At 38.4% G+C, this 11,791-nt stretch overlaps 1 pseudogene; it reads right to left on the bottom strand.

Annotated features, from left to right (window-relative positions):
- Positions 1 to 4,041: 4,041 nt before the first annotated feature.
- On the bottom strand, positions 4,042 to 4,479 carry LOC145949922 (large ribosomal subunit protein uL30w pseudogene; annotated as a pseudogene).
- Positions 4,480 to 11,791: the final 7,312 nt, after the last annotated feature.

The following is an 11,791-nucleotide window of genomic DNA, read 5'->3' on the forward strand; positions in this document are numbered from 1 at the left end:
TTTTAGGGTTTCTTTAGGCATACAATGTTGACTAAACCAAGTGAGAATGCAAGGAAAGTGGGCTGCAATTTACATGCATGTGCAAGGAAGCATTTTTACACATGGAAACTTCAAAGAAATTCAAGGAACATGCTAGAACTAAATAGCATGCATGAATGACTCCTAGATAGCTCCTATATGTCACGCCCACTTAGAATGATGCATCATGGTATTTTGTTCATGTGTTTCATGCAAAGTGTTTGGCACATACATGGAAATTATGTAGACAAAAATATAGGAAACATAGAATGACAAAACTTAGGTGGATTCAAAAATCAAAAAGCATGTTCATGGCATTTTCATATGATACTCAACCTAAAAATTAGAAAAGCATGGCAACCCTAACAATGGAAACCTACAATGGCAAGGAAGGCTCACAAGGAACAAAGTGTGAACCCAAAACTATTCGGCCACACAAAAGAAACAAGGAGGAGAAAATGACCGAATAGGAAAAAGACAACCAAAATGACAAGAAAGACAAGATATTACCCTTGATGAACCTTGGCTCTTGATACCACTTGATGGCTTCCTCCTTCCATGGTTGTTGTAGAGTATGAAAGGGAAGACCTTGCCCTTGATCTTAGGCTCACCAAAGGTAGACAAAGGGTGACTTAGGATGGGAAAAAGGATGATAGGCGAGTAAGGAGAGAAGGGTGGCGGAAGTGATTATGGGATGGTGTTTGGTGCTCACAAGGTTGGCTCACTCCAAAAGTGAATGGAGGCCACTCTAGGGTTCCCACTCTCCAAGGGTGGAGATAGGAGAAGGTTAGCCAAAGTTAACCTAGTGACTAAGGAGAGGATTTGAGGCACAAAAGGCTCACTCAAATTCTATATAATCCAAAGTATTTACAAGTGGTGGGGTGTTGGGTATTTATAGGAGGGGAGGCATCTAGGGTTGCATTTGGAGCAATGCATGGCCGAAATTCACAAGGAAAATGCACTCCAAATGAAATGCCAAATGAACCCTAGATGCTACTTGGTGGCCAAGGATGGAATCTAAGGGGTTAGATTGGCTATTTCTAGGTGCATGATAAGTCCATGCAACCTTTGCCCTCCACTTGGGCCTAAGCCTTTCTAACACCAAAAATAGGTCCATTGCTCACCAAAAATGCGTCACCTCCTCATGTAACACCCTAGCCCAAAATTAAAACCCTAATCATCTAAAGCACCCCATAATACAAGGGTAAAATGGGAAATACAAAGAAAATAAATCCTATGACTAAAATACCCCAAAATACAAGGGTAAAATTGGAATAAAGATATAAATTCTATACTACTCAAATTGGCCATAGCCATGAACCATGTGATGGGTCTCACATGAAGTGAAGTACCAAGGATGGTCCTCCATCACAAGCCTTCTAAACGTAATCGGAAGCAAAGTAAGGACCTAAGCAATTATATTACTAAAAGCTTTAAAACATGCAACAAGGAAAGCATTTAAAGCATACTCTAGTCGAAGTCCTAGGTGAAGGTTTTCAAATCACCTTCAACTACACGAACTAAAACCAAAGTGAAGAGGTTTAGAAATGGCCAAATTACAAACCAAAAGAATGAAACTAAGGCCCAATTATAAGTGGCCAAAAATTGAGCAAAATGAGCAAGTAAGAAAGAAAAGAAATTAAAGGTCTTCAACTCCTCCAATTTGGCTCCCCTTCACAAGGAACAAACAAAGTTAGTCCTCTCCTTTGGTGTTTGCACTCTTTGAGATATGATATCCTTCTCCAAAGCACTTGGGACCTCACGGATTTAGTCTCCACTCAATCCTCCAAAGAAGTTTTGCTAAGGGTTTCTTGGAGGTAGTACTTCACCTACACCCAAAGATAACAAACCAACCAAGAACAAGAAGGAGGCCAAAGGAATAAAACTGAAAATGCTCAATTAAAAGGCTAAACTCAAAGAGAGATTAATGAGACAAACATAAGAATTCCAAAGAAGACAAGCAAAAAAATTAAGACACATTAAAAAGGCTAGCACACAAAGAAAAAGTCCTAGAATGGCACTAGAATGGAGTTAAAACTTTAATGGTTTTCACTTGTGAATTTTTAAGTCCTTTTTGGTAGAGGTCCAGCCACGGTTTTGTGTCTCAAAATGGTCCAATAAGGTCCAAAAATTCAGTCCAAGTCCAACTCCAATGTGCAAGGGTAATTAGGTCAATGTTCACAAGTCTAGCAACAAATCCTTTTGTTTTCTTTTCTTTTCTTTTGGCCTTTTTGGTCACGTTTTTTTTTCAATATTTTTGTCCAGATTTTTCTTCTATTTTCTTTTTAAATGTTGCTTGTTTTTTACACTTGTGGGTGATTAAAAATTCAGCACATATAAGGAGTCAAAAATAGAGAGACAAGTGGCAACACATGAGTGGGTATAGAAGCATTTTGTGAGTGGAGTGTGTCTTGTACTATTTTCTTTTTGGTGCAGATTTTTTTCAAAGATTCCAGCACTCACACACAAAACTTATCACTCACACATGTGCATAAAAGGACAAAAGAATAATCATGTAATGATGTGCATGGAAAGGTGGCCAATCATGTATGTGTAGGAAAGAAATAACACATAGATTTCAACACAAATTTGGAGCATGTCAAGGACTAGTTAACATGCATGAATGACCTCTAGATGGTGCAGCAAAATTTAGGCCACCTCATGGAAAAACACATACATTTCATATTTTCATGGTTTCAAACATCAAATGGGTGCATCATACATATATTTTTTTTTTGTCTTTTTGAGAAAGGTGAGATAAACACAACTTTTGACAAAACTTTAAAGGTAAAAAGATCAAAAAGAGATGATAGACATGTTCTTGATGTTCATAATATATTTTTCCAGCAACAAGAGTAAAAACAAAAATGGCACACAAGAACCTAAAACTCAATAAAACCCCTAAAGCACAAAAGGAGGCTCATGAATAAGCAATGAACCATGGAACAACATAAGATGACATTTTTAACAAGGTTTTCATGGATGACAATGAACTCAAAGATGACACAAAACAAGACTAAAAAAAAGAAAAGACTCAAAGAAATGGAAAGGAAGCTAGTTACCCTTGAAGATAACCTAAGCTCTTGATACCAAATGATGGACTCCTTCCACCAAGGGGTTGATCATGGACGTCCAAGGTGGGAAGAATCTCCTTGCTAAGGCCAAAATGATGACTTTAAGGGTGGATGTTCCTTCAAGGGTGAGGCAAAAGGAAGGTGGGCGTAAATGGGTTGATTTAGGCGAATATAAGAGATGAAGGGAGGATGGTGTTTTGGGTGCTTCTAGGTTGGCTCTCTTCACTAAGTGGAGGTGAAGGCCACTCAAGGAACCCTAAAATCACTCAAGGGAGGAGATAGGAGGGGTAGGCCGTGTAGACCTAGTGACTAAGGAGAGGATTTGAGGCACAAAAGGCTCACTCAAATTCATATATTCCAAAGTATTTACAAGGTGTGGGGTGTTGGGAATTTATAGGAGGGGAGGCATCTAGGGTTGCATTTGGAGTAGGCAAATGCATTCCAAATGAAATGCAAATGAACCCTAGATGCAACTTGGTGGCCAAGGATGGAATCTTTGGGTTTAGATTGGCTATGTCTAGGTGCATGATAAGACCATGCAACCTTTGCCCTCCACTTGGGCCTAAGCCTTTCTAACACCAAAAATAGATCCAAAAACACCAAAAACATGCGTCACCCTCTAATTAACACCCTAACCCAAAATTAAAACCCTAATCATCTAGAGCACCCCATAATACAAGGGTAAAATAGGAAATACAAGGAAAAATAAATTCTATGTCCTAAACACCCCAAAATACAAGGGTAAAATTGGAAATACAAGTAAAATAAATCCTATGACTAAAATACCCCAAAGTACAAGGGTAAAACTGGAATAAAGCAATAAATTCTATACTACTCAAATTGGGTCTAGGAGATGGATCCATACATGGTAACTCTCCATACTCCTAGCCATGAACCATGTGATGAGTCTCACATGAAGTGAAGTACCAAGGATGGTGTTTCATCAGTGTTATTCCATCAAGGAGACTTCTACTTGAGTCCAAAGATGGGTGGGTGTCTTTGGATGCAGACTAACTTTATTTCTCTTCATCACATCTTTGTCTATTGTGAGTTGGACGCTCTTCAGATTAGGGTATCCATAAGTCACATAAGGCTCAACTTTGCGGAGCATATTCACTGTGGCTTTGTTGGCTTTGAGAAATACACCATTGAATATTTGTCTTACTCGCAACAGCTGCAAGATCTTCCTTGTCTTGGGGTGCATGGCATAAATACCACGGATGTGAATAATAAACAAGAGCTTAGCCTCTGGATCCACATAAAATCCATCTTTCAACTTGGATTCACGTTTCAACCTAATCAATTTGATCTCCTGCTCTTCGTATTCCTTAGTGTACTTCTTGGCTCTTTTCTTCTTCGCAGCTTTAAGTTCTTGCTTCTTCAGCATTGACTCCAAAACAATTGTGTTCACTACTTCACCCATCTCGAGCTATGGCCTCCTCTACGACTGCGAATTAGGGTTTTCTCTATGGGATTGATAGTTACATCAAGCACCTTTCCCTTCAAAGGTCCTTGAGAAACATTCAAGGAGTCGTAGAAGATTTTCACCAGGCCAGGGTAAACAACCTCCTTGATGTTGAAATACCCGAGGATTCCACAGCCATCCAAATCCTCGTAGATGGGTATTCCCCATTCTTTCATCTGGCTTATGTTGAAGTGAGGCTCCAGGTACATCACTATCTTTACCTCCGTGGAGAAGGTATGAGCGTAGTCAGTGGCTTTTCCATTTCAACAGGGATGCTTACAGGTGCAGCCATTGTAGTGGATGAGGAAGGTTTGAGAGAGATTAAGGTTTTGGATTTCAGAAGGAAAGTTTGAGAGTTTGAGGTCATGAGAGTTCAAAGTGTGTAGAGTAGGATATTGAGTGCGAGGGAAGATATAGAGTTCTTGACACAGAAAAATATTTATGTTTATATTATTATTATTATTATTTGCATGATGTGGCATCTTTTTGTCTTCCTCGTGCAGAGTGGCATGCAACTTGCATTAAATTTGGGGTAAAAGATTTGTCTTTTCCAATAAAAACCCCAAATGACGGTTTAGTCACTCATTTAATTTAAAGATTTTATCCTTTAAATGCAAACAATGTTAGTCTCCGACTGCTCTTAACAAATTTTGCATTTAATGATGAAGGTCATTCATTAAGAATGTGCCAAACTGAATTTTTTGACGTAGGGTTTGAATATTCAGACGCAAGGAAAACTACCTAGACCCTTTATCGGACGAAGATTCTTAGACACAATAATTTCTTACTGCACACTAAGGAGTATTCAAACGAAGTGGTTTACTATGTTTGTGTTCCTAGTGTGTTTCAAACTAAACTGGATGGTGAATATATTAATATCCTAGTGTATCTGATGTGATATACTCTTATAACATATAGAACACATCCTAGTTGTTTGTTCTCCTTACTTTTTGGCTTCCCGTTCGTCCTTTGTTCTTCTATGGAACGTACTCTACCCCTGCAATGTTAATTTCTTAACCCAAGGGGTCAAGCTCTGATACCAATTGAAGTTAGTAGAAAAACACATAGAAGGGGGGTCAATATATGTGTGTGTGCGAACAAAGGAATTTTACAAACGTTTTCGCAGAGAAGCTCTTTTTCGTCCAGTAAAAATTATTTTGATTGCTTAGAAAAACGGTGCAAAGTTAGTTTTACAAAAGATTTTGTGTCTAAAGATTTACTGTCTGCACAAGGAAAATACTTCTTAAAATGAGACTGTCTCTTAAGATATTGAATAAGTGTATTTTTCGTCTAAAGATAGTTTTAGTACAAAATGAGCAATGGATGAAATTCTCAGTATTATATGTCAACTAAATAAAAGTGCATATGAGAGTTTATCATCTGCATAGGGAAAATACTTCTTAAACGACACTGGTCTTTATGATAATAAATTAAACAAGTGTGGTTTTCGTCTGAAGATAGTTGTAATGAACAATAAGCATTGGACGAAGTTTTCAGTATGATAAATCAACTAAATGCAAATCCTTCTGAAACATAGAGAAGTAGTGAAAATATTTTTATACTGGTTCACTCAAACTGAGCTACGTCCAGTCTCCTTCAATTGAATGGTTCCACTAGATATTCAATGAAGTACAAGTATTATTTGTTCAACCTCTTCAGGCTCGCAGTGAGTATTCTCGACCACTCTTGGTCTTGAGTATTCTCAACCACTCCTGGTTGGCTAGCTTCACTCACTAGCTTTAGTATTCTTTATTCAACCTCTTCAGGCTCGCAATGAGTATTCTTAACCACTCCTGGTCCTGAGTATTCTCAACCATTCCTTGGTAGCTAATAGCACTAGTATTCTTTGTTCAGCCTCTTCAGGCTATTAGTGAGTATTCTCGACCACTCCTGGTCCCAGGTATTCTCAACCACTCCTGGTTGCCTAGCTTCACTCACTAGCCTAGTATTCTTTGTTCAACCTCTTAAGGCTCTTAGTGAGTATTCTCGACCGCTCCTGGTCCCAAGTATTATCAACCACTCATGGTTGGCTATTAGTACTAGTATTCTTTGTTCAATCTCTTCAGGCTCTTAGTGAGGATTGTCGACCACTCCTGGCCCGCTAACTTCACTCATTAGCGCTAGTATTCTTTGTTCAGCCACTTCTGGCTCGCAGTGAGTATTCTTTGACAGGTCTCTGCAGGCTTTTACAAGTATTCTTTCCCTAGCCTCTTCATGGTTTACAAATGATAGATAGATGATTTGTTTTGAGTGTTTGGTTTACTCTCACAAAGAGAATACAAATATTTTATACACTCACTAAGGTGCATGTTCCTAAGTTATGCTTAGAACTCCTTAGTCTACAAAGATAAGTACACTATGGTACATTTTATTGTATACGCCCTGTCTCTGGTTCCATTGCTTCGTGGGCTTGATAATTCACCAAACCTTTCCAGGTTTGAAGTCATGACACATAAATAGTCTTGTAAAATTTTCTCGTTACAAGTGTGCGTTGAAGCGGATGTAGTCGTTCATGACTAGTTTGATCTTTCATTTAATGCATTAGATCTTGCACTAAATGTTGCTTCATGCTTATAGACATTGCATGAAGTCTTCTACGTTTGTTAACTAATGTGTCTGACTTTAATTGAGTCCTAGGAACTTTTTGTCCTTTTCCGGTCATCGTAGCTACAGAGCGTTGTCCTTATCTGAAAAAGTAATGTACTTTTCTGACACATGCATGTTTTTACTTTTGGCATGCTTTTCTTCTTCTTTGTCTATACCCTTAATCACGCGATCATTTTGAGAGCTTTTATATGATCGTAGACGATGCCTGATTTGTCCCTTGAGACTTGATTCTTTAAATACTTGCATGGCAGTCTTCGCTTGCGTTTGGTAGTCCATTTGCATCTCAAGATTTGATCTTCGTCCGAGCATTAGTCATTAATGCTTTGACTTTCTTTGGTCTAGTCAACATTGTAGATGGACTGACTTTGTTTATGTATGGAATACTTTTCAGTCTATATTATCTTTTTTCTGATATTTAGTTGACTTTTCACTGATCTTTGACCATCCTTTCGTCTGAATCTTATGTTGCGCTCTAGGTTATGCTTGACACACCTTCGTCTGATATTTGATTTATTATCGTCTGGCGCACATTTCATATTCCATCTATAATTCAGCTTTGTTTACTCTTCGTGTGATCCTTATGCTGAGACTTTCCTTGACCCATCTTCATCTGATATTTGATTTATCATCGTCTGGCACTTATGTCTTACTTTATCCATCATTTGACTTGGTTTGTCTGATTCTCGTGGTGTGCTTTGCTCTGACTTATGGATTCGTGCTCGTCTATTTTTCTTCTTTCTTTTCACAATATTAATGACTTCATGTGCTCTTCTTATGAGTGTAGACGATGTATGATATTCCTCGTTGTAAATAGTGGACTTCAAATGCTTTTCAATATTCTTTGTCTGGGTCTAGAATTTGAGTTTCTATCTTAGAGATGGATTTTGACTTTTCCTTTCGTCTGGTTTGACCTTTCCTTTCATCTAGTTTAACCTTTCCTTTCATCATATGTTTGTAAGGACTTCATCCGGTGCTTAACCACTTTTGTCATGTCTTGAATTAGCCTTATTTGATATTTTGTTTTGGCCTTTCTGTCTGATGCTTGAAGCTTTCGTGTGTGGTCTGGGTCGTTTGAAGCTTGTTCATTTGCCTTTTTGTGCTCGGCTTGGCTTCGTTGAGTTTTCCATCTGATGCTTGAAGCTTTTATCCTTTGTCTTGGTTCTAGTATATCAGGTATAACATATGTTTCGTTCTTCATCATGCATGTACTTATGTTTTTCTAAATCACTAATATACTTGTTAGAAATAACAACATGTATTATATTTGTCTCATTCAAAACCTTGTTAAGAATTGCTTTGTCTGAGTTAACAAGCCTCCTTGTAAATACTTTGGAATTTATAATATTGAGTGAGCCTTGTGCCTTAATATTTACCTTAGTCACTCTTGGCTAATATTTGGCCAAACCCTACCTACCTTCACCTTGAGAGAAACCCTAAAAGTGGCCTTCATCATCCATGGAGTGAGCCAAATCCTAGAGTGTCATCTCAAGGTTTTCATCAAACACGTTTTAGCCAACCTCAATTTTCATCGTTAATCTTCAAAAACTTGATCCAAGGAGTCAAGGATTCCTTCAGATTGGTCATCATCTCTCCACCAATGCTAGTAAGGATGCCATCAGATTGCCATCAACTCAATAATAGAGTCAAGCAAAGACTAACAGCCATGAAGGCCACCGGATATCCAAGATCTAAACCAGGGGCAAAGTTGCTCATATCCCTAGTCAAAGCAGATTGACCACCGGGTAATCGATACCCATATGAGTGAGATTCGGCTAAAGAGTAGCCTATTCCCCATCAGTGGACGGACCAAGTTGATGGTTAAATCTTCAAGAAATGATGGATAGTTCCTTCAAAAACTTGCTCTAAGTCCCTTAGATCCTCCTTGAGTGGATTTGAACGTGAAAATAGAGTAGAAATAGAGGTGAAGACATAAGAAACTCTGGAGTTTGGAAGCACTTAAGCCAAGGGAGCAAAGGATTGCTTACGAAGGTGCTAATTCCTAGAAGTGTTCTAAGAACTCTAGAATTTCCTAAGCTATTTTGGGACTTTCAAGAGGAGAGAATTTGGTTGAAGCAAATGCTCTGAATATTAATCTCAAAAGTGAATACAAATGAGTGGAAGAGAGGCTTATATAGAGTTTAGAAGTGGTGTCATTCAAAGAAACACTTTGGTGCTAAAAATTGAATTCAAATTTGAAATTTGAATTCAATTTTCATCCAAATGCACTCCAACAATGTGCAGCCACATTTATTGGTTAATTAGGTATAATTTAGAGTTCATTTGAGTTTCATTTGCTGGCAGCCATGTGCAGCCCCCTTGGCTAATGCGCATGTGCTCCAAATGCAACCTAAATGAACCTAAATTTGACTTAATTAACTAACTACTCTAATTAAGCCTTAATGATGGAGTTAGGTTGAAGCAATCGATGGATTCTTGCTTCTTATGACCTTCTCCGGAAACAATGATCTTCTCCTTGAGGTTTTCACCGAATGATGGAACAATGAAGATGAGTGAATGGGATGAATAGGATTCCTAGGCTAAGGATGGAAGCATCCAAGCTCAAGAACCAAAATAAAGCTCACTTTCAAGAGTAGGAAAAAGGTATAGGTTCTCCTAGTTCTAGGTGAGTTTCGGTGACCTTTTAGAGAGAATGGGACTGAAGTAATTTTCAGTAAATTCTCTATTATTCAAAAGTGACTTACAAACATGAGAGGCTAGCATTTAAAGCCACGGATCAATGAAATTGGTGCCATGTTCAAGTGCACACAAAGTGGCGCCAATTTTGAATTCAAATTCAAATTTGAATTCAAAGTTGGACGTCCACTTGCACATGCCATGTGGAGCCATCCCTTCTAGAATTCTAATTGCATTTAGAAGTAATTTAGGGTTCATTTAAGTGTACACATGTGCAGCCACCTATGGCACAAATCATGTGACTCAAATGAAACTATAATTACTCCTAAATGTAATTAACTTTCTATGATCTATACTTAATACTTATTCCTCTCAAATTCCTAATCTAATTGCCTAAATACAATGTCCAAGCAAATACAATGGAAAAGAAAAATTACAAGAATTAAAATGAGCCCAATATTGGGTACCAAAAGCCCAAAGGCCCATGAAGCCCAAAACTAGGCCCAATAAGCCTATAGTCTAACATGTTATCCTAGATGGTCCAAAATACAAGACCCAAAATATAGGAAACCTATACTAATATGATATATACAATACATAAAGAAAATAGCTAAAACAAGATATGGCCCATGAGAAGCTCAACTTGGGCCTTCCAAGCCCATCGGGCCCATTGGGCCTTGACTGGCCCAAACCGTCATGTCTAGCCCATTCCTCTTGGTTCTTTCAATGTGTCACCCCTTGCCTTCCTAGGTATGATTCCATCACTTAATCCTATGCTAATGGCCCAAATAAAATGGCCAACCTATCACAAACACTAAGAAATAATAAAAAAAGTAAAATGAGCCCAATATTGGGTACAAAAATACCCAAAGCCCATTAAGTCCAACCTAAAAATCCTAATCTATGTGGTCCAAAATAAAAAACTAAAATATATGAAGCCTATACTAATATTATATATAAAAATAGAGGAAAATGGAGATCTCAAGGTATGGCTCATGTGAGGAGAAACTTCGGCCCACCAAGCCCATCGGGCTCACCAAGCTCTACACTAGCCCAAATCTTCATGTCTACCCCATTCCTCTTGGAAAACACCATAAATGCATGATCTTTAGTTGGATAATCGACTTATAGAGCCCTAGCTGTTGATACCAAGGGCATGAAAAATATCCCTACATCTCACCAACAAACATCATTTGCCTTGTGATCCCCAATAGTGCATATCAAGCCTTGAGAGGCTTCAGTCCAAACAATACTTAGAGCACTAAAAAATATCCCTAGTGGAATGCACCCAGTCTGGAGAGGCTACAAGTAATACTTTAGCATAAGGGATCAAGCCTAGAGAGGCTTTAGCAAAAAAATACTTGAACTTTAGAATTGTACAATCCCTAGTGGATAACCACCTAGATAGAGGCAAGATAGTCAAACCAAGGGCATCAATAATATCCCCTCTTCACATCGATAGACAATGTTTGCCTTATTGCTTTCTAGGGATCTCTCCTAGTAGTAGGTCACCAATAGAACTTGCCAAGGCATTACCAGTTATTATCTCCAATTCCCTAGTGGAGAAATAACCCAGCATAGTTATAATCATCCTACTAAGAAGAAAATCTCCCACCCATCATCATAAGGGCATTTCAAATAGGATGACTATGACTTCATAAGATAGTCTTCGCCTAAGAGAAGAGGCAACCAAGTTCAGGAAACCTTTTAGAATCCTGGAGAGGCAAGACAATACTCATTGGCTTAGAAAGGTTGCGAAGAATACTCAAACCCCAGAGGTCTGAAGGGACATGACAATACTCATTCAGATGGAGAGGCCGTAAAGAATACTTAAATCCCCTAAGAGGCTTAGAGAGACATAACAATATTCATCGGCCTAGAGAGGCTATGAAGAATACTCAATCCCTTATATTCGATCGACATGGAACCGCTATACTTGTCCAGCCTGAGGAGCCTATGCTTAGATAATACCTTTGGTCGATGTGGAACCTCT

This window comes from Cajanus cajan, chromosome 7 (genome assembly GCF_000230855.2).
Source record: "Cajanus cajan strain Asha chromosome 7, NIPB_CcT2T_4, whole genome shotgun sequence".
In the NCBI taxonomy this organism is placed as follows: domain Eukaryota; kingdom Viridiplantae; phylum Streptophyta; class Magnoliopsida; order Fabales; family Fabaceae; genus Cajanus; species Cajanus cajan.